Raw genomic sequence first — 16436 nt, 5'->3', positions numbered from 1 at the left:
TGGGAAATATTAAAAAAAAACGACGTGGGGTCCCCCCTCCCAGACCTCTTTAACCCCTTGTCCCCCATGCAGGCTGGGATAGCCAGAATGCGGAGCACCGGCCGCGTGGGGCTCCGCACCCTGACTATACCAGCCCGCATGGTCCATGGATTGGGGGGTCTCGGAAGGGGAGGGGCAGCCAAGCTTTCCCCTCCCCCTCCGAGCCCTTGTCCAATCCAAGGACAAGGGGCTCTTCTCCACCTCCGATGGGCGGTGGAGGTGGAGGCCGCGATTTCCTGGGGGGGGAGGTTCATGGTGGAATCTGGGAGTCCCCTTTAAAAAGGGGTCCCCCAGATGCCCACCCCCCCTCCCAGGAGAAATGAGTATAGAGGTACTTGTACCCCTTACCCATTTCCTTTAAGAGTTAAAAGTAAATAAACACACAAACACTTAGAAAAAGTATTTTAATTGAACAAAAAACATAACCACAAAAAAAGTCCTTTAATATTCTTAATTAACCATTAATACTTACCTGTCCCTTTAAATAAATGATCCCTCGAAATAGCCTCGAAAATGTTCTATCAGTTACAATGTAACAAAGTTATTACAATGTAACAACTTTGTTACATTGTAACTACGCCGCACCCGACGTCACTCGCCGCCGCCGCATACGCGTCTGCGCTGCACACATTCCCGACAGAGCTCTGAGCTATATAGCTCAGAGCTCTGAGAAGCATCTTTGTATTTTGGCTCCAAGGAGCCCCATTGGTCCTTAGCAGACCAATGGGGTTCCTTCAAATCAAAAGGAACCCCATTGGTCTGCTAAGGACCAATGGGGCTCCTTGGAGCCAAAATACAAAGATGCTTCTCAGAGCTCTGAGCTATATAGCTCAGAGCTCTGTCGGGTCCGTGCAGGACGCTAAGTCCCCGCAGCTCCCGCTGTCCACCCCGCCCACATCTGTCACCCACATGTCACCCACATGTGGGTGACATGTGGGTGACATGTGGGAGAGGCGGGGAGGGCAGCGGAGCCGGCGGGGACTTAGCGTCCTGCACGGACCCGACAGAGCTCTGAGCTATATAGCTCAGAGCTCTGAGAAGCATCTTTGTATTTTGGCTCCAAGGAGCCCCATTGGTCCTTAGCAGACCAATGGGGTTCCTTTTGATTTGAAGGAACTAATCATACACAAGGCCGGATTTATACTTTGTGTGCTCCTAGGCCAAGAATGTTGTGGCTCCTCTTTCTTGTGCAGCACCGCTCCCTCCCATTCCATGTGTGGCCCCCTCTTCCATGTACATCATCCATGTGCAGCAGCCCCTTTCTTTCATGTACTGCTCCCTTGGGCATCAGTTCCCCTTTTTCCATGTGCTGCTTCCAATGTTTAGCCTCTTTTTTGTTCAGGTGCCCCCTCTGGCTGCAGCTGCCCAAGGCCCAGGCCTTTGTGGCCTTTCCAGAAATCTGGCCCTGATCATATTATATCCTGCATTCAGTTTAGACAACAAGGTAGTCAATACACAAAGTGCAAGACTATGGTGAAGCTAGTTACGTGTGGTCCGGTATTAGTCATGGAGAGAATCTGAAGACATAACAACAAAAGTTGTTTAGGTGGTACCTTTAATGACTAACTGTACAAGATTCCTTTGCAAGCTTTCGAAACTTTAAGTTTCTTCTTCAGGCATGTTTCAGAGCTGGATCAGAACCAACCTATTGTATAGAGCCTTTAGAGTGAATAGATCTAAGCTTTGATGAGATCATTTACATTTCAAAAAAAGAGGGAAACTACATGGGATTAGATTGCGGGAGACTCTACAAAATCATATAAAAAGCCTGTGTATGTGACAGTTCTTTGTATGGTTCTGATCCAGCTCTGAAACATGCTTGAAGAAGAAACTTAAAGTTTTGAAAGCTTGCAAAGGAATCTTGTACAGCTAGTCATTCAAGACTATGGTCCCATCCAGTAATTTCATAGGCTCCTCTGGTTCTCGATAAAAAGAAACATGCACATAGTCTATCAATGTATAAACCTACAAGTAACAGAAACCATGACTGATGTTTTCCTTTAAATACAGAAGCAATGATCTCATTCTGATAAAAGAAAAAAAAAATCAAATATATCTGCAGTGAAAACTAGAAAAAATAAACTTACATAACCCAAAGCTTTTGAAAATGTTATTACCGGCAAGTGCTAGAGAAACATAAGTTTAATCAAAAATTATTATGGTGCTACTGCAATGAATTTTATTCTCGAAGCTTGCTATTTTCAGCTTCTGCTTTGTAGAATCTACAGATAACATGGCACCACAAGTTAAATGATAAAATATACATAAATGTACCCTGCATTTTCTGACAGCTATTAAAGCCCAGGCAGAAACAATACCTCAGATATGACATGAACACCTGTGATTGTCAGCATTAAGTATCTTTTTTTGGCTTATAATGTTCTAAGTGCTCATGTTGTCAAGGGTTCCTCAACTAATTATATTATTATTGATTTACTAGTAAAAAAGCCCGCCCATTACAAAATGGGCGCTAGGATACGGGCACCCCCCTTCCCCCACCAACGCAAGCACAGATGTGTCCCGCTCACCCTTCCCCCACCGCTATCTGCAGTACATGCACACAGGGAGATTTTGCTTGCTTGGCAGTTGGAAAAAGATGTTATTTCCCACAACGCAATGAGGTTCACAGACAGCAAACTTTGAAGTCTGGAAGCAGGGTCACACACACACACGAACAGGATGCAGAGACACAGGGGTTTTATTAGGTAGGATATAGTGCCAGTGGAAGCAGGAAAAAAGGGTGCCGGCGTCTAGTGGACGAAAATGGTGCCGTCATAGACTCTAATGCAATTATTGTTAATACAGCAAAAAAAGCAGAAAAAAGGGCGCCCGATAAATATTATTAACAACATTAGACCATTAAAGTTTTTATAAAGTATGTTATCGTTTTAGAAGCTTGCAACGTTATAGTTATTGTCATATTATTTTGCTTGTTTGTACAGATTTTACGTTTTCAAAGATATTATCGTTTCTATGTGTAAAAGGATGTTTCTGCTTAGGGAGTATTTAGGGTAAGGCACCACCAGGGGGATGGTTAGGGTTAGTCACCTCCCAGGGGCGGTTAGGGTTAGGCACCACCGGGGGGTGGCTAGGGTTAATCAGCATCAGGGGGGTGGTTAGTTTTAGGCACCACCAGGGGAGGGTTCTGTGGGAGAGTAGGGTTGGGTTAAGCTGTATTGTTGAATTACATAAAAAATGTTTAACGTTAATATATTTTCGTTATCAATGCCAGTCTGTTTTAAAACTTTTTTTTTATCATTAACCAATGTTGTTAACGATGTTTATCATTATTGAGATTTCGTTATTCACTGGCGCCATTTTGTTAACCAGCCGGGCCCTTTTTTCCTTGCACCCTTTTTTCCTGAACGCGTGCCCTCTTCCCTGGCACTATACAGGGTAAAAAACAAACACAGGTACATAAAAAAAAAATATTGGTATACATGAAAATGCAGACATTGGTACATAATACTGAAATGGTATTATGTAGGGAGAGAACCCTGCCCTTGCAAGCTTACTATCTAAAGGACAAGGGAGGAAACAAGAGGTGGGGCAATATAGAAGGTTTTCAAACAGAGTTGTTACATAAAATTATATTCAGGAGCACAGCTTGGCCATCTAAACTATTAGCTCATTTAACCTCCATATTTTTAACACTGGTAATTATTGGCTGTTGATTTGGCCTTGGTTTTAGATATTAATAATAAGTATCTGGAAAGAAGTTGGAGTTGATTAGTATCTGGAAAGAAGTTGAAGGTCTTTGGTGACCCAGAGCTAGGATGATTCAGTTGAAATTTCACCCAAGCTGGGGCTTTCTTAACCACCTTACAACCGCCTAACGCTGATTGGCAAGGTGGCTCCTTAGGATTGGGTAATGCCAACTGGTGTCAAGTCCTCTGGGAGGAGCGTGCTGGGGATTGCCTGTGCCGATGCGTGCGTATTCCCGCTGAGTGATGGCTTTTTTTTTTCTAGTAAACATTGCTGCAATCATTGCTCAATGCTATAAGGGTTGAGTGGCCCACAATGTGATCCTCTCTCATAGGCTGAAACCTATGAGAGGTGATCACTGATTGGATCATGGGGGAAGGGAGGGGGAAGCGTAAATAATAAAAAATACATACATTTAATAAAAAAAAGTCTTTATAAATTAAGCGATCAGATGCCACGAACAGAAAGGGGGGAAATTCATACGTGTGCTCAGTTGTATGGCTCTGCAGCGAGCTTTTAATGCTGCAGACCATTGAATTGTAAAAAAAATAGCCTGGTTACTAGGGGGGTGTCAGCCTATGGTCCTTAAGTGGTTAAGAGCTTAACCTGCTCCACCATCTCTGTACCCCTCCTGTATATCACCCTAGGCTGCATAGGTAACATCCTGTTGGGTGTCTGGACGTTAAACAGTTCACCCCAATCTTTGCTTAATGCTTTCTCTAGTTCCCCTTGGACTACTGTATCCCTTAGTGAAGGCCAGTTGGAAAACAGGAGGGCTCATAGTATCATCCTGCTCATTTTCTCCACAAACTGGTCAATAAGGACCTGTATCTGTTCTGTAAAACCTTCCATGCGGGTGCAGTTTCTCCTCATCCTCACCCTCTTAACCCTCCCTGAGCAAGAAGTCAGTCTGTTCCTGTCGCATACCATCATGACGTTCCATATTGTGTGTCCCTCTGCCTCAGATGGTTAGGAATGTTGATGTATAGGAAGGAGACATCCGCAATCACTAGGATAGTCTCCTCTCCTACCACTATCCCACTGAGTTTCTGCAAGTTGCAACATGGGCTTGGTGTCTCCCAATTTGTAATCATAATGACTTTACCATTCATTTAAAATCAGGGGACTTTTCAACTATTACCAAGGGTAACCATATAGTGATGTATTGCTCAAGCTGGTCTTGTGAGGTAATGACAATTTATTCTAATTCTGCAATTTTGTCAACCTTATTCCACCACCAGCCAAAAATCAGGAGAACTAGAGATTTCCAGTTTATGCAAATATTTCATCTAACTTTTTACATTATTAATGTTAATCATTTTTAACTTCTGACCCTCTTCTACTGTCCTCATGAACACAAATAGAATTGGGCTACATTTCACAAGTTCACTAAATAGTTATGTGAAAAGCTGAGCATCTGCTATCTAACGCTGCATAAAATTAAATGTTATTTGGCGGTTCAGGACAACATTTGGCCACCTTTGCCACAAGCTATTTATCAATAAAGCTAATTAAATAAGATTTTAATCTATTATGCCAGAATTTTTACAGCAAATTATGAGAAGCTCAGAACTCTTCCCTTCTGTTTCTCTGTTGTAGAATAAAATGTGACTAGTGTCAGTAAAATTGGATTATGCAGAAAATGCCATAACTTCTTCTGCTTATAAGGTGAATGTCTTTAACATGTTAATCTTATAATGTGACTGTAAAAAATTAACTGCCCGAAGGCATGAAAAAAGGAAGGCAAATGGGTGCAGGTATAACTACAGATTAACTCAATGATGAGGCTATGTATATAATAATACTAAAATATATTACAGTGCTAATTCGTACATAATATTTTTCATATTAGACAATCTTTTGTATCAATCACATTAAATCTATACATAAATAATGCAGCTTTTGAAGTATAATATACTGTGTCGGTAGAAAGAACAAAGAAATGGGAACAGAAAAATTGAAAAAAAATATGAAATAAATAAAAATCAAAATATAAACTCTGCAATGCATCTTTGGAAACTGTAGCACAGAATAATAAAATAGAGTGAGGCAGAACTGAGTGAGTCGGCCTCCAGTCTGATGTTTAACCCAAGAATTTAAACAGCAATCTAGGGTGTAAATCTGAATCCGTTAACTGAAGATAAAAGCTTAGTATTTTGACATCAGGACTGCCTTAAATTTGGCCTATCACTTTGTTTTCAACTTAATTTTGGTGCTTTCGTAAATTTAATGTTGAATTTGTAGAGAGCAAAGAAATTATTTTTGGTTAGAAACACCCACTTGATGAAATGTTGCTGATGCAAAGGGATATGACAGTTTAGTGTAAGAAGACTCTGTTTATTGTTTTGTATGTTGCTTTTGAGGAACAAAACTTCTAACAATGATAATGAGCCCGATTCCAGGCATTAGGGAACTAAGGACTGTAGAGAATGCATATCTAGACATCAAGGAAATATTTTCTTTGTACAAATAAGAAAAAAAGTTTTTACAAATAGATCAATTTTATTTATTTTTGTAGAACACCACTATTTACAGGTAAGAGGATCACACACCAATGTATTGTTCTGTTGATTATGTCCATTGTGTCAATAAAGGTTTGCAAACAATAAGTGGAAGTCATAGTTCTGCTTGGAAAACAGCTAAGGGACAGTGCCCTTGGGCTTCTATAGGCCACCTAAACACTGTTGGCCTTGTTGTCAGATATTAATGATAAGTATCTGGAAAGAAGTTGGAGTTGATTAGTATCTGTAAAGAAGTTGAAGGTCTTTAGTGATCCAGAGCTAGGATGATTTGGTTGACATTTCACCAAAGCTGGGGCTTTCTTAACCACCTTACGACCGCCTAATGCCGATCAGCAAGCTGGCTCCCCAGGACCAGGTAATCCTGAATGGCATCAAATCCTGGGGGATGAAATTGCTGGGGATCGTGTGCAGCCAAGCAGAAAAGCGTTTGGCATTGGTTATGCAAGGAACAGCTGAACGCAGCCACCACAGTTACATGCAGTTTCCAAGAAGATGAGATCACCCGCAACATTTGCGCAATCACCAACAAACAACAGTAATTACTTCGTGATGAACAATACCATTCATCTGAATGTGGGCTTTGGTCAATCCTGGTGGTAAGCTGCGTGCCCGAGCGCCAGCAGTCACCCTTGTAAACCAAGGCGGAAAGTAGCACAGCTGAGGTCTATAGCATCTCTAAGCTTACACTTGTACACTTACATTTTTTTTTTATATCTAGGCATAGAACTGCAGATTTTTTAGATTAATACAAGGAATAATAAGCCTGTAGATCAGGGGTCTCAAACTCAATTTACCTGGGGGCCGCAGGAGGCAAAGTCAGGATGAGGCTGGGCCGCATAAGGAATTTCACAATCGCGGTGCATCGCCGCCTCTGCCCGCCCCTCTCACTCTTCCTTCACAGAGAGGGGCGGGGAGAGGCGGCGATCCATGCGGCGATTGACCTCAGAAGGAGCAGAGCTAAAGCTGAAAGCTCTGCCCCTTCCAGGAAATGCCGGCGGATTTGGGGGCTCTGCAGCCCTCGTTTAGCGGCGGGGATGCGGCGGATTACTTGGGAGCACTGAAGCGAACTATAAGGAAGCTTTTGCCGGCGAGGGCCACAAAATATTGTATCGAGGGCGCAAATGGCCCGCGGGCCGCGAGTTTGAGACCCCTGCTGTAGATAATACGTGTGAAAGAAAGAATCAACGTAGTTTTCAGACTTTTCCCCAAAAGGTAAACTTATAGAGCTACTTCTGTGTTTTACAATGATTTGTATCCCCAAACATGTTTCTCATTATATAGAAATATTCAGGCCAAAACTGAACACTAGTATTATTACCTGAATAAATAAAATACACAGTAGTTCCTTGATTATGCAGTCTCTCTGTCTGACACCCCTCTAGCGGACTAGAACATACTCTGTTTTGAACAAAGACACTGAACTACTGCTATTTGCATGATCATGTTTTGTTGTGAGTTTCTTCTATGTCCTACCTTGTATGTTAACCCATTTATCTATTTTGCAGTGCCACGTAATAAGTTGTCGCATTACAAATACAATAAATAATATTAATAATTATTCAGTCTTACACGTTCTTGAATAATCTCCAGACTTATAGGATATCAGTTGCACTGAAAGGTTATCCATGCAAAAGACACGATTTGACCTTCATAGTGTTGTTATACATAAATGGAATGGTAGATAGCCAATGCCACCACAGGTGTGAATGTCCTGCACCACACTGTTTGCATGGGCTGTGCAGGCCAGGACATTCCTGGGATTACTGGAAATTTCCTATTCAGATGTTTTTGAAAGCAGTTACAAGTGTGCCTCTACACTGTTAAATCACTTCAGTATGAATCATCAAAAGCAAAAGTCGAAATCAGGAGATCTGCTCTGGCTCCTGCTTAAAGCCAATGGGTACCGCTGTAAAAAAAAAAAAGTCAGATACTCACCTAAGGAGAGGGAAGGCTCGGTCCTAATGAGCCTTCCCTCTCCTCTCCCGGTGCCCTCGGTGCTGCGCTGGCTCCCCCGTTCGCGTCCGCCGCCGCAGGGACTTCGGAGGTCTTCGGGAGCACTCGGGCTTCCGAAGACGGGCCGCTCCATACTACGTACGCGTGAGCGCATCATAGAGGGCGCTCGCGCATGCGTAGTATGGAGCGGCCCCGTCCTCGGGAGCCCGAGTGCTCCCGAAGGCTTCCGAAAGCTCCCTTCGGCATGCGGAAGTGGCAGTATTTGACCGAACTGGTCGAATACTGCCACGGGGGATCCTGCGCGGGACCGGGCACCGGGAGAGGAGAGGGAAGGCTCATTAGGACCGAGCCTTCCCTCTCCTTAGGTGAGTATCTGACTTTTTCATTTTTCAAACGGTAAACATTCACTTTAAGCTAGTTTGAGACTGCCTGGTAGTGATTTATGATTTTCTGGTTTTGCATATTAGAGATAATTGGTTAATAAGCTGAATTATAATTTGGCCGCTGATGAAGCAGCTGTTGAGGCTGTGAAACACATTTCAGACAGTGATTCATATATCTGAATAAAGTTAATGCATTGTATTTTTCTGTGGACTTTCTCAACATTAGTGATGTCGCGAACCTCCGATTTTCGGTTTGCGAACCCCGTTCGCGAACTTCTGCAAGAGGTTCGGTTCGCGTAAAAGTTCGCGAACCGCAATAGACTTCAATGGGGAGGCGAACTTTGAAAAAATAGAAAAAATATGCTGGCCAGAAAAGTGATGGAAAACATGTTTCAAGGGGTCTAACACCTGGAGGGGGGCATGGTGGAGTGGGATAGACACCAAAAGTCCCGGGGAAAAATCTGGATTTGACGCAAAGCAGCGTTTTAAGGGCAAAAATCACATTGAATGGTAAATTGCAGGCCTAAAGTGCTTTCAAACATCTTGCATGTGTATACATCAATCAGGGAGTATAATTAGAGTACTGCTTCACACTGACACACCAAACTCACTGTGTAACGCACCGCAAACAGCTGTTTGCGTAGTGATGGCCATGCTGGACTGGTGCGCAACATGGCCAGAGTGCAGGCCGTGGCAGTTTTCCAGCCCATATGGTCGCCGGGCAACAGTGACTGTCCAGCTGATCAAACAGTGACTGTCCAGCTGATCAAATTTGGTCTGTCCACAATTAGGCAACGACCTTATTATCTACTTGTATGTAGGTAGGCATAGGTAGGAGTCCCAGTATAGGTAGGTAGGCATAGGTAGGAGTCCCAGTATAGGTAGGTAGGCATAGGTAGGTGCCTCAGTAGTTAGATAGGCATAGGTAGGAGACCCAGTATAGGTAGGTAGGCATAGGTAGGTCCCCTAGTATAGGTAGGTAGGTAGGTGTCCCCGTATAGGTAAGTAGGTGCCCCAGTAGTTAGGTAGGCATAGGTAGGTGTCCCAGGATAGATAGTTAGACAGGGCCTGGCTGGCACAGTAATAACAATTACCAAGGTCCAGCTGCAACAGATAGGGCTGTATAATGTCAGTGAGCAACACACACACACACAAAAAAACACATCAGGAAAACATTAGCTCTCAAAAGAGCTGTTGGGGGGTGCTATTTTAGCAATAACAATCAGCCAGGAGCAAGCCAAGAGCCTAACTAATCTTTCCCTAGGAGAAAAAATCTGCAGCAGCTCTCCCTAGTCTGTCTATTTGCAGCAGGCACACGAGTGAGTGTCATGGCCAGCGAGCCTGCCTTATATAAGGGGGTGGGGGGTGGGGCTCCAGGGCTTAGTGTAGCCTGATTGGCTACAATGTGCCTGCTGACTGTGATGCAGAGGGTCAAAGTTGACACTCATAGTGCATTATGAGGCGAATCGAACTTCCGCAAAAGTTCGCCTGATCCTGGCAAACGCGAACCACCAAAGTTCGCCTGGAACCGTTCGCCGGCGAACCGTTCGCTACATCTCTACTCAACATATGTATGTATAAATATATTAACTTAAAGTTATGTTTGAATATACTTATTTCCTAATTGATCTCCAAAACATCTCTTTGATTATTAACTCTATGTGGGTATGCGGTGGCATCTGTTAGTCTTTAGAAATTAAAAGGGGAGGAAGAGGTATGCTTGTCTGAGATCAGACAGGAAGAGGATGTCATATTAACCTTTACAAGTGAGTTCCAGGCAACACATAAATCCTTATCAGGTACCCTTCCCATGTCACCCCATGTACTGGCAATATAGATTGGGTAGAATACAAACCAACCAGACAGCTGCATAGGACTATGGTTTGTCAGGTTGCAGCCACAAATGGGTCCCTGCTCTGGAGGGCCCACCTAAGGCTCTGTGTAAGCCCTTTACTGCTTGTATAAATGGAATATGAGCTCTGCATAGTGATAATCCTTAATACAGTTTTCCCTAATCTGTGTTCATGTTTCTATTGCTGTTATTGTTCCTGAAAGGTTCTGTGGGTAGGGAAGCTCATTTCTGATAATCCCCAGCAGTGATGAGTAAAAATGCTGATATTCCTTTTCCATTCATTTTCACGTAAATAATGTTAAATTCGACTTTCGATCACAAATGCCTTTGAAAATCACTTTGTAAAACGATTGTGATTTTTTGCATGGTAAAGAATAATTAGTTTCCTTTGATCATATTGTGAAAATACAATGTATTTTCCCAAAATCGAAAATAACATTTTCAATGCAAAAATGACTTCGGCGAAAATTCGCAAGCAACACTGATCTCTAGTATAGGGTCCATAGAACTGTAATTATGCTACTGCAAGCAGCTCAATGTTTGTTTGTTTTCATATTAGAAATATTGGTTGTATGTCTGCTAGCCAATGCCAGGACTAATAATTCAATATTCCCTGTTACATTGTCTTTGATTACCAGGGAGCTGGATTCTAACCTAACAGTGTGGGATTTGTAGAAACAGCAGGGCAGGCTACATGACTGCTAACGTTACATGAAAAAATATATATTTCAGATGCATGTTTTATAACTATTATGTACTGTTTGTATTGGAAATACAGCATTGGGGTATCTTGTTAACTTTGTATTTATTGTCTGCAATCAAGCTTTGGTAAGTAGTGCAAAGGTCATGTAAACGTACGGGAAACTAAAGAAACTAACAGATTGCAGCACAGAAATCAGTTTAGACAGAAATAAGAGGGATGAATACTGTTGCATTTTTATGGGTTATTGTGCTTTGCATACTGCTGTTTACTCTGTTTGCCCTCAGTTTCATAAATTGTGTCTTTTCAGGTACTGCTGAGAAGACTGCTGCTTCCCTGCCCAGACACAGGTGCAAATATGCTGCTTGGCAGACTCCCGTGCACCTGTGTCTGACAGCTTCGGGGGCTCATGCTATGTTAAGAAATATTACATTTTATGCATTATTTTCTCAAAGGCTTATTTATCTAGTGTTCACTGTACTGCCCCGGATCACCTTTAAAAACTATGTGGAAGCATGTCCAGTATTTTATTTCCTGCAAGGAATAACACACAGTTATGCACAATGGAGTACAAGCTGATGTTTTTAGGTGTGCCCTTTATGTGCATACCTGTACATTTCTGTTTAAAAAAACAATCAAATACACCTAGAATTTGGTGATGCTATATTAGGTCACAGGCATAACTAAGGAGGTTTAACGGTCTCTAGGTTTATGAATCTGTCAAAATACAGAGCTCAAGCTTACTGTTCTGAAGGTATAGCCTTGACAGAATAAGGATTTATTTCTCTTTTTCATAAATTACCTGATCTTGCTATATTATTTTTTTTCCATATTATATTTTTCTTTATTGTTAATATTATTAATAGTGTGCATTTAGTAGGCTTGTTACACTTAGTTAACCACTTGAGGACCGCAGTGTTAAACCCCCCTAAAGACCAGCCTGTTTTTTCCCTAATTGGCCACTGCAGCTTTAAGGCTAAGCTGCAGGACCGCACAACACAGCACACGAGTGATTTCCCCCCCCCCCTTTTCCCCCCACCAACAGAGATCTTTGTTGGTGGGGTCTGATCGCTCCACATTTGTTTATATTTTTTTTTATATAAATATTTATTCCTTTTTTTTAAATAAAAATAGCCTTTTTTTATTTCTTATCCCCTGCTCCCTCCCTCCCTCTCACCGCCAGCCAATCAGGGTGATCAGCTGTCATAGGCTTCAGCTATGACAGCTGATTGCTGTCCAGCCTATGGAGGGGACAGCCGTACATGTAAATAGACGCAACGCTGTACATGTAAATAGATGGCGATTACGCCGTTTAACAGTCTCCCGAGCGGCAAGGCGGGGCGGAGCTCCGCCACCCAAGAAGGAGATGTGCGCACATCCTGCGTGCAATCTCCTTCAGTAGCCGGCTCCAGGACCTGTCGCCAATTGGCGTTAGGCGGTCCTGGGGCTGCCGCCGTGTCCACGCCCATTGGCGCGGGGCAGTCTTTAGGTAGTTAAAATGAATGTACAGTGCTTTCAATATTTTACTCATTACAGTAATTACGGTATATTCAATGCTATAAACAAATCTCTTAATAATTTTAATTAGAGCCCTCGTTCAGTTTCAGCTTTGATTAAAATGCCCTTTTTCCCTTTACTCTAGTCACAGCATAAGAAATTAAAAAGGACCCTAAATACTTTTAGTTTGCTGAATTTGCAGACTCTGGGCAGCCTGCCATCCACTCTGTGCCACCGCCATGTAATCCCATTCCACAGACCCAAATAAGAGAGCTGTTAAAGGCAAATGAACACCACAGAACATGTTTTTAAATGAACCTCCCCAAAAGGATGTTTTTATTTGAGTTTGCCATTGGGGGAGCATTATTACCTTCCTATGGGTTGCTGCTTCACTGGTCCCCAGCTCATGAGGGATGCGTCATCATCTCCACCCAACCACTCACAGCAACTGCAGTTTCTAACTTACCAGCAGTGTTAGACATCCCTGTACTCACATTAATTAACTACTTTGACACGTATGCATTGCAGCAGGAGGACTACAGTTGCTACAACTTGGAGGGGGAATAGTATTTAATGTAGCCGGGGAGATTAGTGGCAGCAGGGAGGGCCATAATTCGGACCGCCCTACGCCAAACTGTTGGGCACGGGAATGAGATCTACCAGAATTCTGTTAACACTGGACTGTCTTGTTTTTTTCTTGTGTGGTACCTGAGTGGACTGGTCTCCAGTCAGGAACCTGGATTGGATCTGGATAATGTGTCACCTACCAAAATCCATCTGATTATTTTAACCTTGTTATGGCTTCCTTCTAATCTAAAGTATTTGTCTACTCCATGCATGTACATTTTAACACCTGCCAATGTTTAGATATTCACATGTAGACAGGGGCGTAACTAGAAATCAATGCCCCCCGCAAAACTTTAGATGGGGCCCCCTCCCTAGCACACTGAGTAGAGACTGTCTACAAATATTTGTCTAAAAATATTTGTATGATGCGCTATGGGTGGCTGAGCAGATGCAGTCATTAAAACAATAGTGCAGAGATCAGAACGTTTTTTCTCTCCGTGCCCTTTTGTTGTCAGTCTCTCAATATGGGGCCCCCTGCGGCTTCTGGGCCCCTGCAGCTGCATCCCTTGCAGGGCCTATTGTTATGCCCCTGCATGTAGATATGTCCCTACATCATATGATGCATGCAAATTCAGGGATACTGACGTATTGGTTTTCTATCATGTGATGTCAATAACAGAAGAGAAGATAGGCTTCATAATCTCCAAAGGAGGAGAAGTCTGCAAGCCCAAAAAAATACAAGGATTTCAAAAGTGAATCCCTTTTACCTGTTAACCATTTATGCCACGCGGACGTGACCTTCACGTCCTCAGCGGCAGCTGCTAGAGCCGCAGGGATGTGCTAGTCACTTCCCTGCAGTTTGGGGGGTTTGCAGGCAATCATGTGGGCCCACAATCGCGCTGTTACCGGGAGCAGTGCCAATCCGTACATTACCGCTTAGAATAAACACTGTTTTTGTTCAAAAACAGTGTTTATTCTTACACAGAGCCACCACCTTGATTTCTGACGGTTTCCGCCACCCGATCGTTCAATTTATGAATGGGAACAATGTTCCCATTCATAATCTCCCCGCCGGTACTGTGATCGCAGGATTCCGATGTAAGCCTTACGTCACTTCCCTAGTTACAATGTAGCAATACATAGTATTCTATGTATCGTACTTGTACGCTACATAGCATTTTGCTCAGCGGGGACATCCTGTGGCCAAATAGTAAAATACACCTATTGACTTTAGGGGGAAAAAAAATAATATCTATGTCAAGAGGGCATATCATTATTAAGTAATAGGCTAAAAATTAGTGATGGATGTAAAACTGAAAAAATGTACCTTGATTTCCAAATAAAATATTGTCGCCATACATTATACTAGGGATATAATTTAACGTTACAATAACAACAAATGGCCAAATAAAATGTGTGGACTTTATAATGCATTTAGATTAAAAATAATTTTTAGCATAATGTACCACCCAAAGAAAGCCTAATTCAGCCATTATTGTTTTAAAATAATACATGCTACTGTAAGTAAAACCCACACATTTTATTTGCCCATTTGCCCCAATTATTCCACCATTTAAATTATGTCTCTATCACAATGTATGGCGACAATATTTTATTTGGAAATAAAGGTGTATTTTTTCAGTTGTTTGCATCTATCACTAATTACAAGCCATTATTTGAAAAAAATTACAGTAATATATCCTCATGACATACATATTAAACATTTTGAGCCCCTAAGGTAATTATTTATGTATACGTTTTTTAAATGTCACTTTTTTATTTGAGTAACTATGGGAGGGGAGGTAGGGAGTTAATTAATGGGGTATTTTATGTATATGTACTTCAGCGCTGCGTAATTTGTTGGCGCTTTATAAATACAATAAATAAATAAATAATATATAAATAAATGTATGTAGGTGTAATTTTAATATTTGCACATCAGAAAAAAGAAGAGCATGCACCCTCCGTCACTGGCTTAGTGCATTTATTGCAAGTAGTCAAAACAGACATGGTGGTAGTGAGAGTTCACATAAAACGTAGTGTACCTTTAAATGTCGTATGCAGGTTGCTGGTGCTGGAGGTGGGAGTGGGGGACAACAGTGGGCCTAGCAGCTATTTGGCCACTAGATGCCTCCCCACTTTATTCTACTGTGAACAGCACACAGGAAGTTATGCGTCTATGTTTCACTTTTGTCAATTGCCACCGGCATCTCATGGAAGTCCATGATCAGTCATCACAGGCACTTTGATCTATGCATGGAAACTGTGTTCCTATTTACTGATCAGTGTACTAACGGGCGGAAATGAGAATGTGCGCATGGTAGGTGATTGCAGCATAAGACTTATATCTATGCCTCTGGGACTTTGTATGAAGTCCTGCGGGGCATAGATATACTGCCTCAATTAAAGGGGCACTATGGTGAAAAAATGTAAAATGTAAAATATGTGCAAACATAGACAAATAAGAAGTAAGTTTGTTCCAGAGTAAAATGAGCCATAAATTACTTTTCTCCTATGTTGCTATCACTTACAGTAGGCAGTAGAAATCTGCCAGATGCGACAGGTTTTGGACTAGTCCATCTCTTAGGGGATTCTCAGCAAGGCTTTTATTCTTTATAAAGATATTCCATACAAAGGATTTAAACAATGATGCTGGCCAGCTTTCCTGCTCGCTACACAGTTTTTTGGCAGTTGGACAGAGCAACTGCCATTCACTAAGTGCTTCTGAAAATAAATAAATCACTGAGAATCCCCCATGAAGAGATGGACTAGTCCAAAACCTGTCACTTCCAGCAGATTTTTACTACCTGCTGTAAGTGACAGCAACATAGGAGAAGAGTAATTTATGGCTAATTTTACTCTGGACAAAATGTACTTATTACTGTATTTGTATATGTTTGCACAGATTTTAAATTTTACAATTTTTCGCCATAGTGCCCTTTTAAGCATTCTTTTCCTGGAATTTAGTGTAGTAGGCTCTAAAACTAGAAAATGCAGCCCTTTCATTAAAAATGAAACCTTTTAGCCAGAGTTATGCCTCCCATTTTACAGTGAGATATAATTAGAGATGAGTGAGAAGCTAGACTCCTTTGCATCTTAGTCTGAACTGATGTAGGTCAGGTTTTTTTTTCAAATGTCCTTCGTTCCCATTTATTGCAACGGACTTGGTGTATGCATTTGTGATGTATGCTTTATATGTATGCTATACAGTTCAGCGT

The 16436-nt window shown here is 42.0% G+C and overlaps 1 protein-coding gene across 10 annotated transcripts in view; it reads left to right on the top strand.

Moving 5' to 3' along the window:
- CNTNAP2 (contactin associated protein 2) overlaps positions 1-16436 on the top strand; it is a 2604396-nt gene that overhangs the window by 1573552 nt on the left and 1014408 nt on the right. The gene's annotated exons all lie outside the window — the stretch shown is intronic.

This window comes from Hyperolius riggenbachi, chromosome 5, assembly GCF_040937935.1.
Source record: "Hyperolius riggenbachi isolate aHypRig1 chromosome 5, aHypRig1.pri, whole genome shotgun sequence".
NCBI classification, from domain to species: domain Eukaryota; kingdom Metazoa; phylum Chordata; class Amphibia; order Anura; family Hyperoliidae; genus Hyperolius; species Hyperolius riggenbachi.
The sequence above is the reverse complement of the archived record's forward strand: the minus strand, read 5'-3'. Positions and strand labels throughout refer to the sequence as shown.